Source organism: Osmerus mordax, chromosome 13 (assembly GCF_038355195.1).
Source record: "Osmerus mordax isolate fOsmMor3 chromosome 13, fOsmMor3.pri, whole genome shotgun sequence".
Lineage (NCBI taxonomy): Eukaryota > Metazoa > Chordata > Actinopteri > Osmeriformes > Osmeridae > Osmerus > Osmerus mordax.
In genome coordinates, this window is record NC_090062.1 from 5,871,882 (window position 1) to 5,880,799 (window position 8,918).

Genomic DNA, 8,918 nt, shown 5'->3' on the forward strand with positions numbered 1-8,918 from the left:
AGTTACCCAGTAATCATGCCTTTGATATCCAACATCAATACAACTTTGGACACTTTGATATATCCGTCTGCCTTGATGAAACTTATGAATACATAAAAAAAGTTCAATTTGCAATTCAAATGAGTTGCAATCAGCTCAAAAAAGAACGTACAATAAAAGTAGAATATGGAGTAGAGGGGGAGAAGAGGACAAATGAGCGGTTTTTGATGAACAAAAAGAAATGGCCCAGAACTGGCATACGGTTTAGCCTTGTGTCTTTTCACCTCTACGTTCATATTAAGGCCGGCAGACTCAAATGTACCCTGAACTCGTTCTGATATCCTCATTGCTCTCAGAGAAATACATTCCTCTAATTAATATGTCCTTATGAATGTTTAATGTGCCCCAGAACTCTTTTTACACAGTGTTGTCGTTGCCTTGAAGTACATGTGTCAGTATTTGCACTTAAGATAAGAAAAAAAAAAAGTGCTTCAGAGAAGTGAATCTTCTCATGAATAACTTATGATCATATTAACCTATTTATTTCTTGTTCATGTTCAAAATGAGGCCATTTTCAATACATGTCTCAGCACCACTTGTGTGGATTGACGAGTCAAGAGTGATAAGTGATATTGATGTTTTCTGACATCTCAGTTTGTTGATATTTTGAAGCATTCAAAGTGAATTTGAAATTAAATTCGGAACACTGGAAAATAAAATTCCAACTGCATTCAATCATTAAGAGAAACATTGCAGTTGAGTTGCTCAATAATATGCACCATGCAACAAAATACACATTTCAAACTCAACAGTTCTAACAACCATGTATGCTACAACAGCTAGAGTCATGTTGATTAACACACACAGACACATCCACACACTCAGCCTTTCCTGCAGTCATTGTTATCAGCGATAATAATATCAGAATCAGAATCAGAATTCGGTTTATTCGCCATGTATGTTATACAAACACGGAATTTTACTGTGGCAGGGAGGTGCAAAACACTAAACATATACAGATCTTAAATTAAGTAAAAGTACAAAAGTTTAACTATTTCTAAGAACTAAACAATCTAAGAATACAACAATTTAAATATAAAATAAAATATATATAAAAATAAGTATAGAATGAGCAGCGTGAATGGTCAACATAGTGCAATCGGATACTGAGATAAGTGGCTTATGCATACTGAATTGCCATTAGATGGACTTATAATAGTTAAATAAGTGAATGAATAATATAATATTATTAGTGTCTACCACACACTCTCACACCTTTAATTGGCTCTTTCAAATCAGAATATGATATATTGTATGACAAACATGTGTATGTGTGGACGTCTGCATGTGTGTGTGCATGTGTGTGTGTGTGTGTGTGAGTGCGTGCATGTGTCCGAGTGTTGGTGTTAACACATGCTGGTCAGTCATGCGATTACAGTGTTCAACATCAAACTAAGAATAGCAGATCTAAATCTTGAATAATATAAAATGCAATTAAATACTTTCCGGGCATCCTGACTGACCTCCATGGCCCTGGTAAACCAACATATGACAGGAGAATGTCATTACCATCCTCACAGCAGTATTTTTGATGGTGACAGAACAGGCACATAACAACTACAGTACCAACTTTGCCACTTCTTTATGTCACTTCTGAAAGGCAGAGCAGAGGACACACACCTTCTGCTTGTCAGGAACATGGCTCTATTGCGTTCTGGCTGAAGATCCACAGGTTCAGAGGTCCAGAACCTTCTGCTCCCTTCCAAGGTTCATCAGGGGAATTGATAAAGGAAAAGGTGAAACTGTTTTCTCAGAGTTGTCCCCCCCTCCCCTCTTCTGCAGAGTTGACACTCATGGCGTCTTCTTGAAGCAGAGTGTGTGTAGGCCTTCGAAGTACAGGAAGCACAGGCTCCCTCTGTTTTGCAGAGTTCCCCCCTTTTATCTGAAAAAAGGCTGATCTGTGGCATTTCTTCAATGACTTAGTAGTTGACAACAACAACACAAACTCCATACTTCTAGTGGAGAAAAACTTTCCTGTCACACTGGTGCGAACCTTCCTCAGTTAAATTGATTAAGCCTCTAACTTTACTAGTTGTGTGTGTGTGTGTGTGTCTATGTTCTAATGCGTATGTGTGTATCTGTGTGTGTGTGTGTTCTAAATTGATTTAGGAACCAGCGATGAAGAACGATGGCCGCCGGTTGCTGTTATGACACCAAGAGAGTCGCGAGGCATCATGTGACAGGAGACCGCCAGCCTATTAGAGGGACACAATCAAATATTCAGAAGCACTGGACACCCTCGTTATTTATTCATGCTAATACAAGTATATTAAAGAAGCTAAAACAGGGTTAGTGCTCAATCACTCACAGGGGGAATCAACTGGAGCATTTATCAGAGCCCTGCTTTCTAACTGAGACCCAGAACCCTGTGTTAACTGGTGCAGGGTTGCAGGGGGGATGGAGCTTGGATGGTGACTCTTGTTTGCCTGAAGGCAAAACAAGATCAGGCACTATTTCATACTATCTCTCTCTTCTCTATTCTTTCTTATTCTCTCTCATTCTCTCTCTCTCTCTCTCTCTCTCTCTCTCTCTCTCTCTCTCTCTCTCTCTCTCTCTCTCTCTCTCTCCTCTCTCTCTCTCTCTCTCTCTCTCTCTCTCTATCTCACACTCTCTTCTCTTCTCTCTCTCTCTCTCTCTCCTCTCTCTCTCTCTCTCCTCTCTCTCTCTCTCTCTCTCTCTCTCTCTCTCTCTCTCACATGCAGCACACACACACACATACACATTTACAGCACCATATTTAGACAAGCAGTCATCATTCTTCTATTTCAGAGCGCTAACAGGATCTCTACCCCACTGTCAACCTAGAAAGAGCACCGGATATGTTAGATTTTAATACCCTCTTCTAAAGGGGAAAAACATGCAAAATGTAATATCCAGCCTTGTTCACTTTGACAAACAAAGCACAATATTGATCTGACTCTAAATTGGAGCCTGGAAAACAATAATGTTATATTATCAGTAACATGAAATTACAGGAGGAAAACACAGTGTATCCTGTGTTGCCCTGTCATCCTTAACTAACAGAGCTGTTCCTCTTCACATTTAATCTAGAGCATTGTTCTTCTGCTGGTACACACTGCTACCAACTTCTGTTATACACTGATGTTATACACTGCTATCTGTTGATAGACACTGCTACTGCAAACTGCTGTGGCCACTTTCCCTTAGCAACAGCCTGCTGTCTCACACAGAAGACATACCTTGCTATACAATAACTCAAATTTGAATCCTGACAAGTGTATTATTGGTCATTTAGTATCTCAGGGTTGTTTTACTTTTCCAAACCCTTTTGGAAACACTCAACGCTAGCACGGCTCCAAAACTTGTCTCCAGAAACCCAGGTTAGTGCTTGTATAATCCACAGGCTTAAGCTCAGAGGTTTAACGCAGCGTGGCCCTGCGTTCTGTCGCTGGGAAGCTGTCAGAAGCGAGCCAGATCAGACGATAACAAACTACATGTTAACTCCTAGTTTGAGAGAAGCCCGCGGCCTAACAAGCCGCGATGCCTAGAGAGTTAGCGCTCCACGTCTTTTACAAATAGACTCACAACCGCGCCGCGCCCTATCTGCGCTCTAGCGGAGCTCCGGGAAGAGGCAAGACCGCCAGCCTCGACGCCGCCGTCTCTCTATATTAAATCGACCAATCAGAGTGTGTCAGTCATGCATCCTGCCCTGAGCTTGACAGCTTGGCAGCTGCGATGCGAGAGACTCTCATTCATTCCTACATGACACTCTGCCGATATCTGTGTGGAGCTCTCCACTTTGCTGGGAGAGCCTTCGCAAACGGATTCACTCATAGCAGCCTATCAGACCAAACAGAAGTGGTTCAGGATTGTACTTCTGCTATAGCTGGGTGAATGGGGTGTGAGTGTGTGTGTGTGTGTGTGTAGAGGGGGTGTTTGGCTGCTGGAGGGGCCTATAAATGATAACACAGGTAACTTAACAAGAACTCTGTGAACCTTGATTTGTAATGTAATGTTCGTGCATGCAGGTGGTATTGATAGGTTGGTGCCTGGGTATGTATGTGTGTGTGTGTGTGTGTGTGTGTGCGTGTGAGTGTGTTACCCTTGTGTTGCTCTTTGGTGGGAACTTGAGGGCATATTGATGTTGCCAGGAGGATGTTGTGAGACAGAGTTTTGCTCACTGGTCCTGAACTTACCAGAGGGGATCCTCAGAGGATGAAATCCAGCTACAGTATGCTAATCATACACACTCACAAAGACAAACACTCTCACATGCACACTCGTACACACATGCAACCATACACACTCACACATGCACACGTACATCACACGCACACACACACACACACACACACACAGCCAGCCAGCCCCTAATCCCTGACTGGACCATGGCTAAACCAACAGCCTAAGGTGAGTGTTTCCATGACAGTGTTGAGGTACAGTGTAAACTGTTCTCCTCGCTGTAAGGGCTCTCTCTCTCTCTCTTACCTAACAACGGGACATTATTTTTCTCAGAGAAAACATGTGGTATAGATTCGTCCTGGAAGCAAATAAGACTAATTGTCAAAACAATCTACGGTATACCTCCAAAGCAGATCAATCCTGAGCATACCTACTGCTCATCCAAAACAGGGTCTGTGTTGGATGAGCAGTAGGTATGTATGTAGTATGATCATGTAGCTGTGCGCTCTTTGATGTACATGTGCATATTGTCTTTATGGCTTACTGTTATGAATGTCTGCAGTTTCCTTAACTCTGGATAATGTTTCTCACTTAGGCCCATGGTTTAACTAAGACGGCAATTACTCAGTCTTATACATCAGACCTTTACTTTTGACATCATCGGGGTGATGTTTATTTTTCACTGTATTTACAAATAAATGATGAGATAAGAGAACGATCAAGGGCTTCTCTGAAGACATGTTCAGTGTGGAAGTGCTGGTAATTGTGTGGGTCCAGCAGAGTGAGGAGGGAGCCCAGCAGAGGTTGGGGGAGCCTGCCTCTAATGAGAGCACTGGCCCAAGTGGGTCAATGCATTCTGGGTAAAAAAAATCTAATTAAGTGGCAATTAAACACGGCTGTCTCCAAGCCAGGAACTAAATATGGTTGACTCTTTGTCAGAACATGCCTGGACCACTGCTCGTTAGTGAGCTCTCTTTTTGTTTTCTTTGTGATTTAATCGTTAAAAAGTGTTACAATGTATTTTTTTATGTTTATTAGAATGTTTTTTTATGTTTTGTTAGCACAGAATTAATCATGTGTTTTCTTCAAAGTTGTTCTAGTTTTCTGACCAGACGTGTCAAACATCTGACACCAAAAACCAGATAGTAAGTGGGTGTTTCAGGATGGCCTGGCAGGATGCATGGTGATGAGAGCATAATGCATTTTTGAGTTAACTACAAATGACAGAGCCTGTGATGTCCTCCTATCTTTCATTACAATGCTGCTGCCCCTGCAGCCAGGCATTACCTGTTGATGGCAGAGCGCAGCGCAACCCTGATGGACAGATGGATGGGATCGTTGATGTATGTCTGGCAGGTGCTTTGTCAGGCGGTAGGCAATCTAAACCTCAGCAGGGAGAAACCATTTAGACTTTCGAGAGGGTTGGGAGGGGGTGTTCTGAAGAGTACCCCCTCCCACCATGCCTCATGTTCCCTGCTATCAAATTAGAGATTTGTCCTTTGCTTTAACAAAGCGGGAGGGTTGGGGGGGTAGGGCTGGTATGTGTTTAACATCACTTCCGTCACCTATACGATGGGTATCCCATAATGCTCTGTATCTTGGCTTGTCTAATTCAGAACAATTTCCACACAGGGGGTCAATCTCCCTCTCATAGGCTCTGACGGATAGAGCCAATACCTCTGGAATCAGATAAAACTGTGACGAATGGCCCCGACTGCAGGAAGAGGTCTGGAGCTGGGCCTGGGGGGAGGCTGAGGCTAGGGCTGGAGAGGCTGGGTCTGGGGGGGGGAGGCTGGGGCTGGATAGTCTGGGTCTTGAGGGTAGAGGCAGACGCTTTGAAGACTGAGACTAAGGCCAGGGCTCGCTGAGGCTGAGGCCAGGGCTGAGGCTGGGTCTGAGGCTGGAGGAGAGTGAGGCTGAGGCTGAGGCGTCCTGTCCCACTCCCATCAGGTCAGGATGGCGTTGATCAATGGCCCCCAGGCCAGACTCACAGCTCTGTCCCCCGTCACATGATTAAAACAGCTGGAGGATATTGCTTTCCCACCATTCCCTCTCCCAGAGAAAAAAGTTCATAAAACTAAGACGACAGCAGGCTCTCTCCTCCTTTCTCCTTTCTCCTTCTTCTCTCACCTTCCCTTCTCTCCATTTTTTGCTTTATCCTGTCCTTTCTCTCATTCTCTCTCTCTTTCTCTCTCTTTCTCTCCCTCTGATCTGGATTGAGCTGAGAGGTTAGAGGAAGATTGAGAGTAAGCAGGAGGCTTGAGATGGGATGAGCATCTCAGAGTGAACGATCTCATTTCCCCCGTCCAGGTACAGAGCAGGCCTCCTCATGGCCACTTGGCATACATGAGAACATGGCAGAGATGCAGACGCAATCTAGCTGCAGCCGTGACATTCTAATCTGACGCTGGCTAGCCATGGATCATGTCCCACCTAGATTACCTGATACATCCAATCTAGATTACTGTTCATTGGTTTCCTACACAGTCACTTGTCACACACAGGCCTGTCACCACACATTTCCATTTAGAAGATGTTAAAATATGTATCTAACAACACTGCAGCTCGGTTTATCTAACAATATAACTCAAACCCTCAGACAGTGCTTGTCCGTGCTTTGTCATCCCCTAGATAGCTACCTCTTACATCACCCCCCTCCCTTTGGTGAAGATCCTCACGGAACACGCACACACACACACACACATGCACGCACACACACACACACACTCATACACACACATACAAAGCATTAATCACACCCAGGCTACCTCAACGTCTCACCGACAAATCGACCCCCAGATTACCATGATGTATAGTGCAAAATGTAAATAATAACAAGGGTTGCTAATTGGCTGGCTACCTGGCAACAAATCAGTAGGAGCAGCCCTGGCTCCTGCAAAGGACTGGAGGCTGGCCCGCTGTACACACACTGTTGTTAGGAAGGCATGGTAGCACATCCCCCTGCTGACACACACTCTCTCTCCATCTCTCTCTCTCTCCGCAAAAACACACTCACACTATCTCTCTCTCTCACACACACAAACACACTCACACACATCTGCTCTCTTTATCTCTCTCACACACACACACACGAACACACTTTAACAAACACACAGGCAAGCGAACACAGACAGAGATAAACCCTCTCTCTCCCTCTCTCTCTCTCTCTGGTGTATTTGTCACTCAGTCATTGGCACAACATTGTTTTCCTACGGCCAGGCAACCCTGGCAGTTCCATCAGTGTACGTGGTTTAGCGTGTGGTGGAAACAACACTCTGCTATGTCTGATGTCTCACAGTGTTTCCTCTGTGCCATCCCTGTTGAAGACACGAACAGCAAACACATTAGCACACACCCGACGACTGAAAACAACATGGTCGTGAATAAACCATTTAGACCAAACACACACACACACACACACACATGCACACACACACTGTGGCTTCCATACCTGCTTTGGAGGACTCATTTCCGCATTGGCAGGCAGAGGAGCAGAGTGGGAGAGAGATGTGGGTTATCAAGAGTTTGGCCGCAGACTGGAGAGGCCCTGTAATTAGACCAGGATGTATGGAGGTAGTTAAGACCCTAATATATCACTGATCTAGTAGGGATATCGACACACACATACACACACACGCACACACACCCAAGCAACAACAACTTATTCTCCTTCTACAAGGTGTAATCGTTGTTTAGTGCTCCGTGTATTTGACCAATATATGAACCCACCATGTCAAAATGTGCATGTTTGTGTGTGTCTAGTCAGATTCCAGTGTGTTCTGCATTAGAGTGTTAGCATTAGAGATAGCATCAGTCCAGGTGCAGAGCGGACAGTGAGGGCTGGGTTAAATCTATGGTTTCATTTCCTTAGCCGGGCTTGTCACTGCCAAAGACAACAGACCTGAGCAGAGTTAGCCAGAGGTCACCCCTGTCTTTGTACCCCACCACGCTGCACCACACTGAAGAACCACAACAAAACACCTAACTGAATCCACCACTCCAAAACTCTACGCCGAAACACTATGCTGAAACACTGCATTGAAAACACTGCGCTGAAATATTGCACTAAAACACTCCGCTGAAACACTGTTCCGAAACACTGCACTGAAACACAGCACTGAAACACCGCACTGAGACACTCCAACAAAACACTGCAACAAAACATTATACTAAATTGCTGCCTCCAGAGATTCTCTGAATCAAATCTACATGGATATAGTGAGTGTTTAGCTGGTTTAATGCTGGTGATGTGGCGTGTGGCGTGAGAAAAGCTATGCTTCACCAATCTAAACTGCTCCTCTCTCCTGATGCCTCAGTGGGACCCATGCACCCCCACCCCTCCTCTTGTAGCGCCCTTACAGTCACCCCTGGTTGCCTCCCCTTGTAGTCTCCCTGGTAGCCCCCCAAGTAGCCCCCCAGTCTAGCTGAGTGAGTTGCCCATTCGGCTGCTATGCTGCTACACGTAGCTCGTGTCTGTGACCACTGTATGCAAAGCATGGCATTAGTCACTAGCAGGCCAGGCTGACAGACCTGCAGTGTGAGGTAGATTAATGCTAGGTACAGCCACTTTATTATCCTCACTCTCTTCTTTCTCTCCTCTCCTCCCCGGCTCTGCCTCTCTGCCTGGCCACACGATTAATTGTCTGCTCCTTCCCTCCCTTTATCCCTCCCTCTCTTCTCCCAGCGTGACGGATGGGAGGGTGGGAGGCAGCGGGGAGGGATGAGGGAGAGGGGGA